General features: G+C 36.8%; 1 protein-coding gene across 1 annotated transcript in view; it reads left to right on the top strand.

Moving 5' to 3' along the window:
- The window catches only part of ME1 (malic enzyme 1), a 159,465-nt gene that overhangs the window by 90,749 nt on the left and 48,005 nt on the right, over window positions 1-20,711 (top strand). The window lies entirely within an intron of this gene.

The following is a 20,711-nucleotide window of genomic DNA, read 5'->3' as shown; positions in this document are numbered from 1 at the left end:
TGACACAATCCTGAGACCTTACCTGGACATACACAACCTCTGTTCTTCCTGCCTTGATTGCTGTGCAAGAGAAACCTGGCCAAGCAGGCGGTATTAATTTCTGTGCTGAAACACATATTCCTTCATGGACTACTATACTCTTCTCCATCATCCCCAGTTAGCTGCCACTCCCTTGTTCATAATGGTCCTATGGATGTTGCTGGTTTGACTCTATCCTGTTGTGTGTTTGCTACTTAGCTAAACGCTCCCTTTCAGATAAAATTGATGAACCTTCCTAATAGATGCAGCTCCCTGAAAGAATGTTCAGAGCATTAGAAGTTGCTCTGTGGTCTGTGTTTTGAGAATCTCTAACATAATGCATTCTCTAAATAGCCCTTTCTTTAAAATGAACCGCTGTTCTTCATACTAAAGGAAATAATCGGAGTCAAGCAGAAGATTATCTCATGAATGCCTGAAGGTCTGGTTGACATGCACTTCTTACTTAAACATCTTTAAAGCTCTGTAATTTTGAGCAATTTTGAGCAATTTGTGTTTGCTTGACCTTCTGAAAGATCACTTTGTTCTCAGCTAAATCTGTCATGGTCAGCAGTGGTTGAAGTTCATGTTTGAAGTGGAGCACTCAAAAATCGTAATTCCAACTTTGTGTGGTTTACTTGTGAATTGTTTTGCCTGTAGTGTGATATCTACATTCATTATGATACCCATTTACTAAGGTGAAGGGAAAAGTGATGTAGTTAGATCAAAATCTAGTCCAATTGCTCAATAATTTTACAGGTTCCTAAATTCAGATTTGTGTTTAATGTGCCGCTGGCAGACTCAGCACTTACAGCTGATTCTGGCATAGCAGGTCTGACTGTTAAACATGCAGGTCATGGTTCCCTTTGCAACCATTGTGGTGATCTAGATAATTGTACACTTTGGTTACACGATAATTATTTTTCCTCATGAAGGTTTCTATTATGTTTTTCCTCTTTTCACTTTGCTTAGCCTTCTGCTGGCTGTTTCACTGAGGGAGTATTTGCTTCGCTAATCTTAGATGCATGTTTGGTCTGTTAAATTTTATGTTAGTCATATTTATTGTTAGTTATTGCCATGGTGCTCCAAAAGAAGCTTTCTTATTTAGCACTGCCTAATCAGTTCTGGGAATGGGATAAATTCTGGTGAAATCTGTTGTCATGGTGTTTTCAGTACATCTCTAAGATGTACATAATCATGAACATTGTAAAGCACAAGGCTGTCATGTATTTTTAATAAGTCTAAGTTAAAGACAGTGTGATGACATATTTTCAAGTTGGAAAGCTATGTGAAATACCTATTTTAGATCTTTTACACCTTCATAATTCTCCAGAGAGGCCAAATGCTAACAGAAGTGAGAGCCAGGTTTTAGCAGCATTGCCTGGGAGCAAGAAGGAGCAGGCAGCAGTACAGGGCGGTGCACTTTGTACAGTCTTTTTATTGGCTTCCAGGGAATTTTCCTATATGTCATCTTGATTGATTGTTAAATTTTTAAAATCTAGATTTTTATAAGCTGATGCAGAATAATTTATAGTGTTTCATGTTGAAATGTCACCTTTATACAATGAATGGTATGGTAATAAAAAAATGCTTTATAAAAAGGTATAGTTTCATCAACTGCAATACTTTCCTCTTCTCAGCCTCCACTGATACTCACCCCAAAAATTTCTTCTTATGAAACAAAATTATTTATGAGTCAGGATTAAAAGAAAAAAAAAAACCAACAAAACAAACCAACAAACCCAAAACTTAAACTATCCATTACTAAAAGATTTTGGTACAGCATGGCAGAATGGAGCTACTACATTGTGATTTTTCCCAGATGATGGAAGGCAGAAACATGTGGAAAGCATCTGGATTTCTGGTGACACAAATTCAGTGAACAGCTTTTATTTATTTATGTATGTATACATTTATCTGTTTATTTATTTATTACTAGTGCCAGCAGCTGCCCTCTGAGGGCAGATACTATAATTTCTCTGGGCATTACCAGGTGGTTCTTGCTTTTGTGTCAGTGCAGTAATTTAGAGGAACAGGAATATTCTAAATGGAAGGAATGTTTTATAACAGGAGAAAAAAATGGACAGTTGTCTTCATCAGTGAAGAACATAATTCCAACTGGAATTCAGAAACGTTTGTTAAGTTTCTACCTTGTGGAGAAATGGGTCATAAAACATTTTATACAGACAAGTAAATTTTTCCAAATGACAAGTTGTTCTTAAATATCTGTGTTTACAGAGGAAACTTTGAGAGGAGGGATTGCTAAACAACACTTTGGTAGCTGGGACTGATCCACCAAAGCTTCCTCTGTAACCAGAGAAAGTAACTCTATGTTTTTATTCCAGTTCCTCTTTCTTCTCTGCTTGACTGTGATGATGCAAAGTGAAATATATCAGTGGCCAAGAGGCATTCATGTACAACAGTGAAAGGATTATGGAAATGCTTGAGGGGAAAATATGTAGAATGGAGATGGAACAAGAAATGAAAGGAGAGGAAAAAGGCATCTTTTCAATAACAGGGACCTGAATTTCCTTGTCTAATGCAAGAAGTAAATTTAAAGAGTATGGAAATTTTTTTCCATATTTCAAAGGATATTTCATTTTAGCAAATCTGGTAAAGATAACTCCACCCTGAACCCCTCAAAAGAATGTCAGAGTAGGGAAGAACAGCATCTTACCAGCTTTGCTTCCTGCTGCAGATCATCCTCAATGGAAGTCATTGTACTAGGCAGGGAAAATACTGACTTGCACCTCTGGCCTATGAACAGATAGGAAACTTAGAAAATGGAAAGAATCTGGTGGAATTTCCATAGATTATTTTCTTGCCTACCTACCACAACCTCAAAGAGTTGGGTGGAATTATTTTATGAGCTAAACTCTGTGGATTTGTGATGCATACGAGCAGCCTTGTATCACTGAAATTATCTTTCTGAGTGTGTGTGATGGTAAGTTTTCAGTTAGACTTCAAGATACAAATAATAGTGGTGGACCCTTGAAAAGTAATGCCATGTGTCGTTTACGTTCTCTTCTGTAATCATATTTTGATTAAATCCTTCCCTGCTCTTTTTATATGCTGTGCTTTTCTCAAGTTTGTGAGCTATAAACTAAGCTGCTGACAATTGTAATTCATTATGTTCTATCCTAAATTACCATGATGTAGTCATTATTCCTCATTTGCCTGATTACATTATTCACAGATGGTAGCAGTATTTCATTTCACTTCATGTACTACTTTAAAGCAGTGTTTTATGGTAAATACGGTTTAGCTAACTTTGAGAACAACTGTAAAAGCAATGTATCCACAAAATCAAAATATAAAAGTATTTTAATAGCAATTTTCATTTAGTAGATTGCATTAGAATATAGTTCAGTTTGTGACTAAATTAATTAATTCATACAGCCCTTACTTTTGGCAAGAGAATGTACTGGCGAGAAGTCAACTTAAAAGGTGCATATAGCTGTGCATCATTAAGGGAGGGGTTGGACCACACAGTCATTCTGACAGTATGTCCAATCACAGGTTGTGAGAACATTGGTGCCTCTGTCCTCTTTTGCACTGTAATGGTGCAAGACCAAGACTTATATCATGCCTATATGTTCCCATATTGATCAAGCTAAACTGGCTGTCAGAAAGTGTGCAGGAAGAAATGCTGCTGCAACAACTCCCTCCTATGGCAGACTTAGTGAAGATCTTTTTGCACTGAGATTTTTTTTCCCTCAGTGGGACTTAAGACCTTTGAAGCAATTTTTCAAGTCTATGACCACCTGCTCCTTCCACCATGCAGTGAACATTAACTTCCTAATGAAGATCACTGTGGGCAGCAGGAGAGGAGCAAGGTGGGTCCTTTGGCACTTGCCCATAGACTGCCTTGACTACAGCTAGAATTGCTCTTTGAACCTACCCTCAGTTCCTTCCTGTGCTTACAGCTGAGATTCATTCCCACTCATTGATGGGTTTGCATTCTTCCTGAAACTACCTGGGTCCAGGCTTCCTTGCCCACCTAGACTCCCAGGTGGACTTTTTTACACTCATGGGATGAGACCATTCGGAAGGCTTCTTAGCTTGTTTGACTATTAAGATAAGTTCTTGGATTAAAAAAACCCCACACAGTGGTTTTAAATGAGAAACTGTTTCTTTGGATAATGGACAGTGCTGTGGAAGAGGAAAACTCAGACAGTTTCATAATCAGGGTTTATTTTCTTATCCTAGTTTAAGCAACTATGATGGTTTGCCTGAGGAATATCTTCAAATTTTGTGATTAACCATGATGACTTGTAACTGATACCACTTGAAACATTTAAATCGTCAACAGATGATGCCATCTCTAAGAGGGTTGTTAAGGAGCCCTGAACCCTGCTCCAGGCTGTGGTGCTTAGTGGGGTACCCTGCTTGGAATTGTCCTCACCTGCCTGTGTAGGGGGAAAAGAGAAGTAAACTAATTGTACTGTTTTTCTTGAGATGGGATGCTCGTGTGCACATTTGGCACTCCTTCAGTTCCCAGATCCAGGGAACTCTGACACGGAGGAAAGATGATTTGGTAGAAGACGTCTGCTTCTGTATATTCTGTTACATTAGGGGGAGTAGGTTAATTAATTCATTCCTTGTATGAATACCCTTATAAATAGGGTAGTCACAGAAAGAAGAATGTAGGCAAGCAATTTGTTGTTTGTTGGTTGGTTTTTTACCTAGTGCCTCGTATCCTTCTTCTTTCCTTTCCTGTTGGTTCATTGGGTGGTTAAATTGTATCTGATTGCTGGAAGTGTTACAAATATATGCTCTACAGACTTTTTGGACCCAATAACCAGTGTAAGGAAAAGTGAGTCTGGCAGTGAAGTAAAGTCACAGCAGGATAGATAGAACCTAATCAAGTTTATTTGCAGAGAGACACCTATTATTGTTTGTGATGCAAGACCTTAGAGAAATTCTTAGCAAAGATCAGCAGAGGAGCCTTAAAGAAATAAATTCATCCTTTAAAGAAAACAAAAACTATTGAAATCCTCAGATGTGGTACTGAGTGGGAAGGCTATTGTTTTGGATTTTGAGATAAGATAGAGAAAGTGGAGGAATATTTTAGTATTTTTAATATTCTTGTTGTACCAAAACTGATTCTGGAGCTCAAATTGGATGTATTAATGTTCTAATAATGCTCAGTTATGCCCCAGACTTCAACAAGTGAAGCACATGCTGTTCCTGGGCTTTTCTTCTCCAAACTATTTTAAAACAGGATTTTTCAAATGGAAAAGGCCTGGGTAATCTCAGTTACTTTCCTTCATCTTTTATAGCTCCAGCAAATGGTGGGCAGCATTCCCAACAGAAGTTAGCTGGTGCACTGTATTGTAAATGGAGTGAATGTTGATTTATTTGAATAATTTGTGTGAGTGTAATATTTTAACAAGGTTTATATTGTTGTTACGGAAATACAGGAGTTTTCCAGGCTGTCAGAAGCAGCAGTTTCTTTTTTTCTTTCTTTTTTTTTTTCCCCCTTTGGAAACTCTGGTAAAGTAAAATAATAAAATTTTGGCTTCAGTTCACATCAGAATGCAGTAACTTATCTGTCCCTTTTATCCCAGCTCTGTCTCTTTCCCACTAGAAGTCAAGAAGTATTTTTACCTATATTTCAACTCTCAGGAAAACTTTCGGTCACTGTTGGTCTGGCTAATTGGATTTGAGTACCTCAGTGCTTCATCTCTCTTTGGTCCTTTACCTCTACCAGAGAGCAACACTGCTGTGCTTTATTCAGAGTATCCCACCCGAACTGCTGCTGCTGAGATTCCTGATCCATGGCAGTGGATCAGCCTGTGCCCACGGTTGCCTCTGCTGCCTGGTTGCCTACAAATAAATAAATAAATATCACTGACATAACCTATTCATCATTTGGTTGTTACTAACTTGTTTTCCCACTGGCTGACTTAGCAGTAAACCATCATGGCTCACTGTTTTGTATGTCAGGTACTTGCAAATTGCTATGTAACTGTATTTTTATACTGTTTTTCATTGTAGTTGTACCCTTTTAAAATAAAACCTAGCATGAGGGAATAGATACATTGCCATGGATCTTCAGTGGATATCCTAGAGCTGAAGTTTAGATCTTTTCGTACCCGAGTATCATATTTTTTCTTTTAAGTGTTGTCATCACTGTATTAAAAATTGACAGTGACATTAGACAAAGAGCTATAGTCCCAGATTAGACAAATGAGAGTATTCCCAGAATTTAATTATCCATGCTCCTTGAGATTGTTGCGAGACAGGGCACTTGCTAGACTGAACAACTTTTTTGCAGTCTTCCCAGGAAAATTGCAATGGAAACTTCAATGGCTTCCCTGGCCATCCTACAATCCTAGCAGTAATCCATATCCAATCCTTGCATAGCCATATAGTGTACTGAAGTGTGGGCAAACAGCACTTCTGAAAATCAGGATACTTCTCTTTTGCTGCTTAACTGTGGGTTTAAACGCTGACTTGTAAAATGCAAGTATTTAACCGTATACTGAGGTTATGTTAGTCTTTCAGCTGTGCAAACCTTGTCATATGAACTCTTTGCCAGGGTTTTGGGACTGGGATTCAAAAGCATGCCAGAACTGCATTCTGGAGTTGTGTACATTATCAGTTGAATGCTGGGAACTGCCTCTCTCCTTCTATCCCTTCAGTCTCTCTATACCAATTTCATGCCAATAAAGCAAACTGAGAGCTTGCTTAATTGAAGGGAGCTAAAGACTGATGCTCTTAATTGCAAGATCATACAATTGATTCATTTCACTGATTCATTCTTGGTTTTTTTAATCTAGAGGTAAGGAGACAGTATTTGGTATCCGCAGAATTTTTACCCTTTTTGGAAATTCCAGACGCACATCTTATTTTTGCATTAGCAATCACTGGTGTTTATAAACCACTGTAAAAAATATTACCCATGGCTTAAAAATGCAACATGACACTTCAAGCCCACTACCATATGTAAGTGCAGTTAACTGACACTTCACAGACACTCAGCAGTGCTGCCAGTATGAGAAACTTCTGAATAAATCATGTTATCTGTGTAGCTAATGTATTTGTTTAATTGCAAAGTCATAAAAGTTCTTTGCAATTCTGTAAGTGAATTTATTTTACTAACTAGATTTTTGGAGTTCCAAAGGATGCTGATTGTATCCCCAGAAGGAGATAATAGTGATCTGGTAGGTCATCTTTAAATAACTGGGGGTGTACATGAGAGAAAAAAAGGAACACATTTTGAAAAATAGACTGGGGTTTCAGTGATTCGAAGATCCTTTTTTTCTTAATCCCTTACTCTTTTAGATCTTCTTATGATGTGGTGGGAAGAATTTCTACTTCTCTCCCTTCATTGACTCCTGCAGAAGGAAAGTCTTTACTGTTCTATCTCTGGCACCATGTTACTTCGATATTTCTCCTTTTAAAAATGGGATCTGACTTTGTACAGAACCTGAAAGCAGTCCATTTCAAACATTTTACTTTAGAAACTGTGAGAGAATAATTAGTGAACTATATTTCAGAATTTGGTGGATTTTATCATCAAAGTTAATCATTCATCTACTTGCTGATCTGTAGTAAGCCTAAATGGCTACTGGAAAGAGATTGCTGGCAGGGATTGTTCAAAATTAGCTATTAAGAATTTAACAAAAATGGAGCTAAATACTGCTAGAAAAAGTTAAACCTTCTTTGTAGAATCGCAGAACCATAAAAGATATTATTTCTGAAATATTTAGTTAAAAGATATATAAAACCAATTTGATTATAATTGCTTTGTGATTAATTTCTACTTCTATAAGTAAATTCCTTTATTCCTTTTTTCTTCTCTCTCTCCCCCTATTCTAAAAGACCTTGATGGAATAGGTATTTGGTATCTTTGCCACTTTGGTATCTTTGGTATCTTTTTTGGGACAGAGCTCTGATCAAGAAAACATGTGCAGGAGTTATTTTTCCTTTAACAGAATGTATGAATAGGAGCAAGCTTATTTGTGTCTGTTAGATAAACTGAAATGTTGTCATGATAGTTACTAATAATAGAAGAGTCTTCACATCTGAAAGCATACTGAGAAAAAAATGTAGGGGAAAAACAGTGTTCTTTTAATAAGCCATGAGCAGCCACAAAGAATTTAACTAGTGTTAATTTCAGGTTCTGTACACCCTTTGAAAATGTTTAATTAGCTTATTTTTTGCCTAGATGTCATCTGTGTTTGTGGTCCCATATATAAGAACAGAAAACACTTGTGCAATTCTCTGAAATACCACAATTCTCACAGTAATCTCGTATCTCGTGTGCTCTAACCAACTATGAGAAACTCCAAATTTAGCAATAATATTGAAGTCCACTTGCTTACATATACTTTGGTTCTGCACCATTAAAATTAATGTAATTTTTTTTTTAAAGCCTTTTCCAGTAGCTGCAGAATAGAAAGCCTGTCTTGTTAGAGGTTTTGCATTTGGCAGCCCTGGAGTCATCTGAAAACCTATGGAGTCCATTTCTCTGGCAGGATATCATGATCCAGACATTAAGAGATCTTTTTACAGTATCAAGTTTTTATTAAAAGTCTTTGATTAGTCTTTTCTTCTGAAAAATTAATTATAATGTGAGCACGTTTGACTTCTGGAATACTAAATTTCTGCAGCTGTGGGACAACAGTGATTCTACTGAATTAATACTGGGAAAACAGGTAAATAATTTATCCTTCACATTTATACCAGCTGATTTAAGAATGCCGTAACAGGTAGAAAGAAATGCTGTGTTAAATTTGTTAATTATTCTAAATTTATTGTTAAAAAGTGATTTTTCAGTTTAAGCCAGACTACACAGTCTAAGGATTGTTTTCTTTTCTTTGCCAGAAAAGTATAGAAGCTGTAAATTATATATGGAAAATATTTTTAAAGAACGATATTTTCAGGATAAGAGAACTGAGTGCAGCTGGCTTTGTATATTTTCTAAATCAGATTTCAAAATGGGAACCAGCTGCTCATCTGTAGCTCTTAGCTAAAATGCCAGCATATGCTGGTTGTCTCATGGTGGCCATTTTTGAAATAATGCACGTGAGGAGTACTGGGTATGATCCTGATGTCAAATTCAGCTGCACATCCTGACTTAATCACAGCACCATCTTCAAATGCCGCAGGCCCATAGCCTAAAGACACTTCGGTAACTTTTCTGCAAAAAATCCAGGATCAGTGAGGAGATTGTGGTGTATAGAATCCACTGTGCATTTTCAACCAGCTTTCTACCTGAATTACTCAGCCTCTTGCAGCTGTGCTGCTCAAGTGCATTAACAGACACCTCCATCTGGGCAGGCAGCTCCTAAGCATTGGTCTCTGGACATAAGAGCTGACACTGCTGTGCTTTTGTCCCAGATGCCTTCTCCTTTGAGCCCTACAGGCAGAGCTGTCTGGTAGCCATCGTTCTGCTTCTCTGGATTTTGGTTGTATTATAACCTCCATAATTATGATACTTTGTAATTGCACCTATTGGTATAAAACCATGTTATGGAGAAAACTTTAGAGCAGAAGACAAGGAAATGGCTGTTTCCTACAACTCTTCACTATGTGCAACAGAATGAGGTGCTAAACCAAATTTTTTTTATTTGTGTTTGGGAGAAGGTGGTCAGATGGTCAAGAACAAGAAGCTGATATGAATATAAACAGTTGAAGAGGTGAACAGAGCTATAGTGTTTTCTCAGTTGAGGCTTGTTGGCAGCAGTTTTGGCTTACAGAGCAGAGGTAATGTCAAAGAACCACTTAACAGAATGTGGGACAAAACAGATTTTTGACAAAGAACATAGTCTGTGCTCCAAAGAAAATCACTAAACTAGTTTAAACTTGAGTAAATACTGCCACAGTTTTCAAATTTCATCTCGTTTTTGTTGCCTTGCCTTCATTCTGTGTTAGAAATCCTGCTGTAATTGGAAAAAATTCACCTAAGTAACTTTTTTAGCTGATAAACACAGCAATATTGCTGATGGAGGTTTTAAGTAATGTTCTGTGCCTGAGTATTTGAAATGATGCATGTAGGTGTTTTAGTGGGGCTTCAGATATGTAACTGAACTGCACTGACATAAACTAAGCAAGGTGATAAATATGAAATCAGAGTTTGAGGAGACTTTTAAACAAATGCTCAGTTCTGTAAGATAAAACCTAAAATGAAAAATGAATGTTAACTAAACTGCCCAGGATGTTCAGGGTTTTTTTCATTGCATTTCTTCTCCTGGGTTACAGAAGTGACTTTGAAGCAGTTGAATCATTCTAAGAGAAATGGAGAAGGCTAACTTCTGCTTCTTCACAAAGAAAAATGTGTCTTTTAAAAAAGGCATCAAACTCCGCTCCTGTGTTCAGTTTTAGAAGTCAAATGTGGATGTATAGTACAAACAATAGTAAATATCTCCTTTAGATAAGAATGGCTAGAATGGAAAGCAGTTCCATTTTTATCATAGTTATTTTAATTAAAAAAGAAAAAGTTTTAATTTTACTCCAATTTTGGTAGTATAAGGTTTTAAAATAGAAGGGACTAACTTTTGGCAGAAGTAGGATACAGGAAAACAAATGCTAGTGTGCTAGTCATCTGTCAGTCATAAGGCAAGAGGGTGCTATGAACTAATTTTGAAGTTCTGAGCAGAGCTGATGGTACCATAATGGACCTGGCTTAGATTGCTTTTATCACTGTGAAGTGTTATGCAGTTTAGGGCACTCTTCACTTGCAGCACCTGACACTGGGATTCAGATTGTGCCTGTGGTTGAAGACTTTGCTTAAATATCACATTTACAGGAAACTGAGTTCTTTCATTTTTAATAAGGTTAGTGTTTGCTTTTTTTATTTAGTTATTAAGCAATAAATTCCAGTGTTCTGCTGCTCAGAGGTGTCACCTTGAAACTCTTAATGCAGGCATGACTGTTATATCCTCAGGAGGAGGATGTAGTAAGAGATGGTCCTCTGCTGGGAAAAATCTGCTATCTTCTTTTTGTATGCTTTCCTCTTACGTGTGCTGTGTGAGACCACCAGGGAGTTATACCTTTCCTGCTCTAAACTGGTAGCTGCGGTTCCTGGCTGCAAACACCATGATGAGTGAGGGAACTACACCACCACTAAAGTACTGCAACTTCTATGCCAGTGATGCTGTGGATTAAGAATATTGAAGGCATCCAAAGAAAACCCCAAAAAACCAAACCAAAACCAGAGCAACAAAGTAATTTGCCAGATTTTGTGGATTCAAGCAGTTCTGCTAGACCAGCTGATGTCAGAATGACTCATTTTTTTCCCCTAATATGGTATATAGACCTTAGTTAGGTTTTGAATGTCATGACACAATTATTTGTGGCCTGCTTGATTTTTTTCCTTCCTTGGTGGGGTAGGGGTAGAAACTTTTAAAGACAATAACCTTGTCCGGTGTGATGTGTCTTGGACATTTTTTCCTTAATGTGACAACACCTTACCTCATTGGTAAATGAGAAAATGAACCCTTGTGCTGTCTGCAGCAAAGCATCTACTGCAGCTGGTTAGCACAAAATATGGTGCAGTCTGAGCAGTGCCTGAGCTTTCAGTTAGTGTGGAAATCAGACATCAGGGTTCTGAAAAGCCTGCTTGCATGTAGTGGGAGTCTGCAACTTCCACATTTTTTATCTCTTTTATGTTTCTGGTTTTGCTTACCTCCTAGAGTTGCCTTCTACTAGTAGTATCTCATCCTATTGCCTTTTCTTCCTGATTGGATTTTGTAAATTCCAACTGTGCTTTCTCCTTTATTGCCCACTTCTCTCTGTATAGGTTTGTTCAATCCTAATCCTACCTGTGTTCTTAGCCATTTTTGTTCCCACCTATAATTATCTCTAATCCTTCTATGTCACAGCTGTTCTCTCTTTTATATCCTTCTGGGTTGTTGATTTGTAGTTGTAAATCATGTTTTCTAAATACATTGGTTTGGTAATTTAATTACTTTATTTCACGATCTTCTAACTTCCGCTGTCTCTGTCATGTTCTGTCTGGCTGTTGTTTGTCCCATGTTCCTTGTCTGGTTCCTTGTCTGGTTCTGTCATAGCACACCACAGTTCCCACCCTTCCCTTATTAAGGGATAAATAGATGATAAGCAACAAAAGCAGCAGTTGTTGCTTGCTTTTCAGCTTCATTAATACTTCCTTGCTATCACTGTCCCCACTAAAAGTAAGAAATATTAAAATAGTTTTTGTAACTGCTTTTGTAGATCACTGAAGCATCTCAAATTTTGCTTCTTAAGCTTTGTCCCAAATGGGATATGAATTAAGTATTTAGTAACATTGCTAAGTACGAAGGACTCAGCAAGATACTATCTTTATAGTCTTATTTTAGAGTGATTAATACATTGTATGTAAGAAAGAGGAGACAGTTTCTTTCCACAAACATCTGTTTATGACTTAAATTCTGCAAAATATCCAAAAAAAGGCTGTGTGGTGAATACAGACTAAGAACTTTCGCCACGTATCCTACTATCCCGAGGACTGCTCCTATACTACTATTAATTTTGTTGGTATAATTCCAAATCTGTCATACAGAGTTTCAAAATATTTTTTGTCGCATACCCTATTACTAAACAAAAATAAAACCTGAAAACTTGTGCACTATTTCTGTAGCTGATATATATTATTTGATTAATCCTGCAACATAAAATTATGGTCAAAAGCGTATTGTCATTATGAGTGAGTTTTGCTGTAAATAGATGGGAATGTATTTGAGAAAGTCAGGTTTGCTCCATGTGCCTTATTTATTTATTTATTTATTTATGTAGATGTGTTCCTTTCCAGTGACAGGTCACACCTGTTTTCCATGTAACAACCATCTGGTCTTAAAGCTGGGGATGCAGCCCCCTTTTTCACAGCTTGCTCAGTCTCTTCCAGTTAGATCTGCTCTGGTCAAGTCGTGGCATGCAGAGCTAATATGTTTAGAGGGATTCAGATAAACATTAAATTTTGCACAGCCTGACTTCTGCACTCACAGGTTTTTTTGCATTTCCTAGCCATCTCTTGGATGAAAGAGAAGCACATTATGGCGGCGTTTAAGAGGCTTTTGGGCAATGGCCATAATAATATGCCTTGACTTGTGGTCCACCCTGAGGTGATCAGTTAGAATAGATGATTCCTGTAGGTCCCCTGTCAACTGAAGTATTCTATTTTCTGTGAGCTTTGGCTCTGTTGAAAGAAGTACGTATTTTTGACTTTGGATTGTTCAATTTGCTGAGGAGACCTCAATGCTGAAGTAAATATGGATTCCATGACTTGTTTGTGGTTCTGCAGTTTGAAAACTTGTTTTTTCAGACATCTGGTATGTTCCAGATAGTCCTGCTTAGGGCATGCCTTCTAGGAGAACAAGTTGTTTGTCTCTTGGCATAAAGATAAGGCTGTCCTTTACAGCAAAACTTACTGGATCTGTGTTCAAATTCTACCAAGCAAACACTGCAAGAAGATCAGGAAAAAGGTGAGATTCCAGCATCTAAACCCACTTTGGTCTATTAAGAAAGTCTTTCTTTAAAGTACTTTGAAGCTACAGAAAGGGCAATAGAGATTTTTTTGGACTAGATATGAAAGCTGAGAGCTCATGAGGGGGTTTTTGTAGGACAGAGTGGAAATCATGGTATCACTCATCCTCGTAGAGAAGAGATTCCTTTGGAGCTCAAGTCATGGCATTATTGCTCATGACTTCCAAAGTGTTCAAGAATTTTTGCTGGAGACTCAAGCCAAGCCTTGGAAAAGTTTAGCTGCTGAGTGCTACATTTAAGAGCCCACTTCTGGGCATGTGGCTAGTGCAGGATAGCTGTTGTGATGCTTCTAGACTTTGTTGGTGATTGAAGGGTAAGAAACAACGTCTGGAAGATGCCAAATGGACATCCAGGGCTGTTATCTGTAGTGTTTCTCTGTAGGGCATTATTAGTCTTTATGCTGCACAGTAGCTCATACATCGTAGCCATTGTACAACAACTCAGAGTGCGTAAGCTGAGTTTCCTTCACTATATTTAAATGTTTTAACTATTTTCACAGCACTATCCGTGCCCCCAACCAGGAGGTTCGTGGAGGAATCCCTAGAGACAGTCTCTTATCACTCTTCCAAGCTGTTATCCCAGAAATTGTATAATATTTATGAATTCACAAAATCTTAATGTGCCTTTTTTTTTTCTTCAATGGCTAAAACAAAGAAAGGAACTGAAAGCATTTTGGACACATCTATACTTCAAATATTTAGAGACGGGTGGGGACTTGATTATTTAGCTGAATTTTGTGAAGATTTAAAGCACTAGTTGTCTACATGGAATGCCAGAAAATGCAGATATTTTAAAAGATGCATATGTGTGTATATGTATATAAATTTATAAAACAATAATAATTCCAGAAGTATAAAATTGGCTGTAGTCCTAGTTTTTCAGTTAAAAATAATAGTGCTGGAGATATTGAGTGGATCCTCATGGCTTTAGAACTGTTTTACCAGATCATTGCTAGATGCTTTTCTTATTTAGTAGACTTTAAACATTTCCAAGAGCTCATTATTCCCATCTCTAGGGAAGAGACTTAGCAGACAGCTACAGTTATTGTACATCTTTCCTGGCTTTTTTAAGGGAAGTGGGGGAGGGAAGCAGTGTAATGGACATGTGTTTCCTGACCAAAAATCCATCCCTGTGTCAATGTCCTGTGAGTATTTGAATGAGAAACTGAATAAATTCAACAACAACAAAAAAGTATCTCCTGACTACAGTAGCTAATGTCTTGGTCCAGATGATCTAGCTTCCTAAATCATATTGGGGAGAGATATAGAATGAGGAGAGACTTTTTTTCTGCTATCTTTGTCAAATTGTGAGAAGTTTACAGAACTAATCTCAGTTCACCATCTGATCCTAATTTTTGGCTGAGTTCAGTTTATCGTTGCCTGTCAGAGCCCTGAGACAAATGAAAACAAAAAGAAATTGGCTGGGTTTCTGTGTAAGAAAACATTTTCCTGAATTCTGGAGGAGTTTCCTCCAGAACCCTGAAGGAGGATGTTCAGTAGTGCTGCAATTCCCTGCTGACAGCACTCTGGATGTTACCATGCACACCATGTTCAGTTGGTCATCCTTTCATTAAGTGATTGGGGTCAGATGGCAGCTCTCCTAAGGCTTGTGAAAAATACATTTTACAATTCATCATTTTCATTAATATAAATAGCATAAATTTTAATTTTTGCTGATTACTGCAGCTCACAAAAATAAATTAAGAAAATACAAGGTACTCTAATTGTAGGATAGGAGAACATTCAAATATATCCTGGTATTTGCTACAGTAGGAGCTTCCCTTTTAATCTATTAAATGGAACATTACAATAGAATGTACAATTAAGTAAATAAGCAGTTTCAAAGTGTAACACTTACTCTCCTTTGTGCATTCTTATTTTTTTTCAGCCTGTCTTTCATAGCTTTTTGAAGGGGAAGCAATGGTTTTGTCATTACCTTTTGCATTGCTTGAGCACATGATTCAATATGATATAGGGTTAGGAAACAGTTTTTGGTTTTTGTCCATTGGCAGAGAGTAGACATTTGCTATTTACTTTCTATTTTTATTTTTTTTTATTTTAATATACAGATGATCCTGCCAGTATGAACAAATCTTATGATGTAATCTTTCTGACCCTATTTATATTTTTAGTTACTAAAGCAAATTTAGTTACAACCTGCAAATAAAAACATTACTCAAACCAGGGCCTAACTCTATCCCACAAAGGTGGAATTTGGAGACTGAGGACCGAGGAGAAATATAGATGCCATGCTCTAAGCTATATTGTGTAACAAGAAAAATTATCAGCAAGAGATTTTTCATTAAGGGGATCCAGATGAGAGTCTTTGATAGTACATGGCAGTTTACATTAGAGGAACATCATTTGATAGCATGATTCTGATTATATTCAGTATGTTACTAATTGTATGCATCCACTGAACTACAACTAGCAATTGAGGGATGGATTTTGGGAGCCACCTCAGGTGCCAGAGGGAATGTGAACATGCACATTTAGATATTTTTCTGATACTGTAAAAGTTGGTAGCATTATTCAATCTATTAACTTCCATTTCTTCAAAAGACTTCTCCCCATGTAAGCATTTATTCCCAGAAGGTTGATTGTGCATATGTGTATTTGCTTCTGAACTAAGAAATTTGCTTTCTGGAAAAAAAAAGATTGTAATATCTTCCTTCTGCTTCCTCCCCACATTTCTGAAAAACAAAAGTATTTTGAGAGTGTTGGGGGGTCACACAGGGCTTTTGTGGGTGTTCTGTGCTTGGCATCACCTGAACATAGCCTTTAAAAAGGTCATATGTATTAGGTGACAGGGAAAATAGCTTTCAGACAGGTAATTGAAAGAAATAGATAATATTATTAACATAGAATAAGCGTAATTAACGTCTTACACTTTTTAGATTGTAATCTATTACTATAAATACATTATCAGACCTCTTTCAGAAAACTTGCAGTCATAGGAAGTACACAGACAAATCAAACCTCTGCTTTATGATACATAATAATAATTGCCATGCTAAGAAAGCTCAAGCTGAGCTTGTTTATTCTCAAAAAGGCATTACAGAAAGAAAAAAACCTCCTGATTTTCTTTGTTATGTGTTTCATTGCATAGTGTAGACATTGCTGAGGACTAGAATCCTTTGCTATATTTTTCCCACATGCACTTATTTTTTCTGCAAAACCTATTAAATGCCCTTTCCTTACTCAGAAGTTAAGTTTCTGGCTGGCATGAAGTGACAGGATGATTCATCTATGCAAGCAAAGTTCTTTGATTTTTTTCTGTGATTTAAAGTTCTGAGTTTTTAGGGGATGCAGGGTGGTCTTAGGAAGCTGGAGAATCCAACTCTATAGTTGTGAATGAGTAATGCTAGAACACAGTAAAGCTGCATTAACTGGCATTCTTAAACTCCACTCAGTAGGTGCTACACTATTCTCCATATAATACACTCAAATAATGAGTACTCAAGTAAACCAAGTAATTCTAACTAGATGTGAACATTTCAATATTCACTAGACAACAAAGACCGAAAGTCAGATTATTGGCTAATTTGCAGGAATATTAACTAATCTTAAAAGGCAGATGGGATCTCTCATCAATACATCATGATCAAGGGACTTAAACTTACTGAAATAACCAAGATACATCTTTTGGGGCAAGATAACCTGAACATACCTATTAAAGCAATTCATTTCTCTGAAGTCATTGGAATACATATATGTATTAATGACTTTGGATCATAGAAGTCATAGGATTTACCAGTAATTACAAGTAACAGAAAGTTTTTTGTCAAACACCAAGAGAATTTGGAATGAGTATAAAACTTTCCTTCATGATTCCCTCCAATCCTTCTAAAAAGGTGTGACCTGGGTCTCGTTTCAGTGTATCCTCAATGGTGACTGAATCCAGTAAGAATTCCAACAGTTCATCTCCAAAAAAAGCAATTTAACAAGTCCACTAAAATATATACAAAGATTTTTTTGTTGAATTAATATTGATAAATCCAAGGTATAAGTGAGTTACATGCAAAAAGCAAATAATACAGTTAGTAATAGAATTTAGAAAAACCATAAAAAATACTCTTTTGAACTGTTTGGTACATCCTACTTTTGCAGTCCACCGTAGGTGGTATCTGAGCCAGCTAATTTGAAATGCACATATATTCTGCAAAGTCAATATGCCACATCCTTATCCAAGGATTCTGGTTTAGATGTAGTGTTACATTCTAAACATCCTGAAATAAAATCAGAGAAAAACTGCATCTCATTAGTGTGCTGCCTCTATAATGCAAAATAATATCTTAAACAGGAACTTCTTCCTTCACTCTGTGACAGACATGGGGAGACCATTTGGTACACGTCTGATGTTCCCTGGGAAAGGTGTAAATAATAGTGTGAAAAGGATATTTGGCTTAGCAGAGGATTATAAACAATTTTGAGGAGCATGCAGCCACTTCCTTTTCTCACTTAGTCCCTGATTATAAGAAATTGCATTTTATACAGTGCTCTTTTGAGATCACTGATATAATCCCCAGGATCTTGAATATTTGAGGAGACAATGAGGAGGAGCCATTTAGAACTTCTAACCACCTGTTTAAAATGTTAAAATAGAGTTAGAACACTTCTGGGACCTTAATTTAGTCTCGAATTAACCTTTTTTCAAGTCATTGTTAATAAATATTTGAATATAAATTTACCAGTGAGACAGCTTGGACTGAAAAGTTTGAACTTACTTCAAAGGCAGTTTTTAAGAAAGCTAAATTCATGATGATAAAGAGTAACCGTAGCCACTAGCACAGGCAGCACTAATATGTCCAGTGTAGGTGAGCTGAAGGTGTTGCCAGTTTTTCAATATAAAATACAATGTTAATACTTTCCTTTTCTCTTGGGATTCCAGAACGCTTCTGTTTCTGCAATGAAAGCAAGAGCGGCTGTTACTTCTTTATGATGACGTCTGGAAAAAACATTACTCTTATAAATATACCATTTTATTGAGCTTGAGTATTCCACTTCTATGGCAAAGTTCATAAACATTCCTCTAGTTTTTCCCCGGTAAAAATCCAATTAGGAGTGATTTTAAAGTTAATACATGAAATCTTGACTTCGTTTAAATATTAATAGTGGTGGCAATTTTCAGAGTATTGAAGAGCCATTGAAAGAGTTTTGGTTAATCTTTGAAGCTTTACTCTTTGTGTGGAGCTTTGAACATAGTGACTTATGTAAACCATATCAGTAAAGTTGTAGAAAAATGTGTTTAGTTTGTAGCAATAAAATGTGATTTTCCCTTAAATTCTGGTTAATATTTCAAAACAGTGATTACTTGAGTACTTAAGAAAAGTATTCTCTCAGTTTTGTTTTCTTTCTTACCTTTACATAATGCCAAATTTCTTCAGGAAAAACTTTTGTTTAAAAATTTGTGATCAGTTCTGACCTGATTTTATGTGGTCATTGATCTAAGAAAGCTTTGGGGCTTTTTTTCTGTGTGAACAACTCCTTTCCTGGTCCAGAATAACCTAAATCAGTCATCACATGTGAAATCAGAGAGCAACCAAGCAATTGCAACTTGGTTTTGTAATTTTGATGTGACTGGTCAGGAAACCATGTGTGCTAAGGGAGATGCAAAATGTGCTATAATTGAGTGGGAATTGCTCCAGTTTTAGGCCAGCCATCACAAGTCTAGGAGAAGTGTTTTAAAGGCAGCTATGTAAAGCCTGTGGAGCCCTTCTGAACTACTATTAAATTTTGTTTTCTTCTGAAAGATAATGATTTCCTCTAGCTTGCTGATGCCAACTGCTGCAGATTAAATGTGTATTTACTAACTTGGGTTGCAGTTTCACTTGCAGAGCTGATTGGAAAAGCTTTTTATTCATACAGGATAGTAATCTTGTGGCATGACCCAAAAGTGCCTGGTACTTTTATCTTTAGAGAGTGTCTGATGCTACTACAATCATGCAAGAAATGGAAGCTGTAATCCAGGTTTTCACTGTTTTGTATATCTGCTCAGGGAAGGGCAGAAAGAATGAAGAATGCTGTCTGAGGAATGGCAGGTCACCATTCCCAGGAACTAAAGAGTTTGGTTGAACACATGCTTACATTCATTTTTATAATGTTGTCTGGTTTGGGGTATCTTATATGTGATGTGTTTAATTTCTGCTGAATAAATAAATAAATTGCACCAGCAATGCTACTCAAACAGAACCCACTCATCTTCTGCAAGGAAGTAGCAATGCTCTTCATCTTGCTAGGATGTGTGGGATAAATCTGATGTCCTTCCCTGGGCATAGTTCTTCATAGTTCTTCTGTGTTTATATTTTATTGGAATAGATTCCAAAACGTTTATAGTCTTGGATAATCTCCCTTGTGGATTACAGTACTTTCTGGCCTTTGTGATACAAACCGGGTTTCCTTCCAGGTGGTCCAAATGCTGCTGCCAAACTCTTCTTCCTCTGATGCGCCTTGTTCACACTTTCTCTTGAGAAAGTTTATTGGCTTTATTATACCAAAAATAGTTTTTGTTCTTTTGTGGTTCTACACAGTTTTATTGCTACCTCTCCTTCATCTCCGCTTTAGTTATGCAGCTCTGCTACCTTTTATCTTTTAGTGGTTTGCTTAGGAGAATTTGGTTTTTTTTCTCCATTAATGTGGAATACCTTCCCCTGTTACATCTGCAATGCAACTTTTCTTCATTTCTTTCAGATTGCCATTCAAAACCTACCTTTTGTAAGCACCTTCAGTCATCCCACAGAGTGCTGAGCATGTCAACTTAATTGAATGTTTGAAATTCTATCTTATTTAAGCATTTTTTTAGCCATGTTCAGTGTACTGCAAGTTTATAAAGACAGAAAACATTTTTGTAAACTAGTTTGGCCTTCTGCATAAAATGAGGCATTTGGTTAGAATCAACTTAGTTTGATATTTAAATCTTCAATTACAGACATCAGAAATGGTCACTGTAGCACTACTTATACTATAAAAAATAAAAGATGAGATTGTTCTATCCTTATTTGATAATCCCTTATCTGTTCAGCCCTTATTTATGTTAACCTTTTTGGCTGTGATAGTTGCTGAGCAATAGCATATGTCCATTAGCTACAGCTTTTTAATTTTTTTTTTTTTTAATCCAGAGTAATGTCCTTCACTTTTGATCCTTGGTTTATAAATTTACATTTGGCCACATTGAAATGTCTGTGTCTTTGCCCAGTTTACAAG

This window comes from Corvus kubaryi, unplaced genomic scaffold (assembly GCF_017639235.1).
Source record: "Corvus kubaryi isolate FWS band 111438036 unplaced genomic scaffold, C.kubaryi_AGA036_p1.0 split3-73, whole genome shotgun sequence".
NCBI lineage: Eukaryota > Metazoa > Chordata > Aves > Passeriformes > Corvidae > Corvus > Corvus kubaryi.
This window is presented reverse-complemented; position numbering and strand designations above follow the sequence as displayed.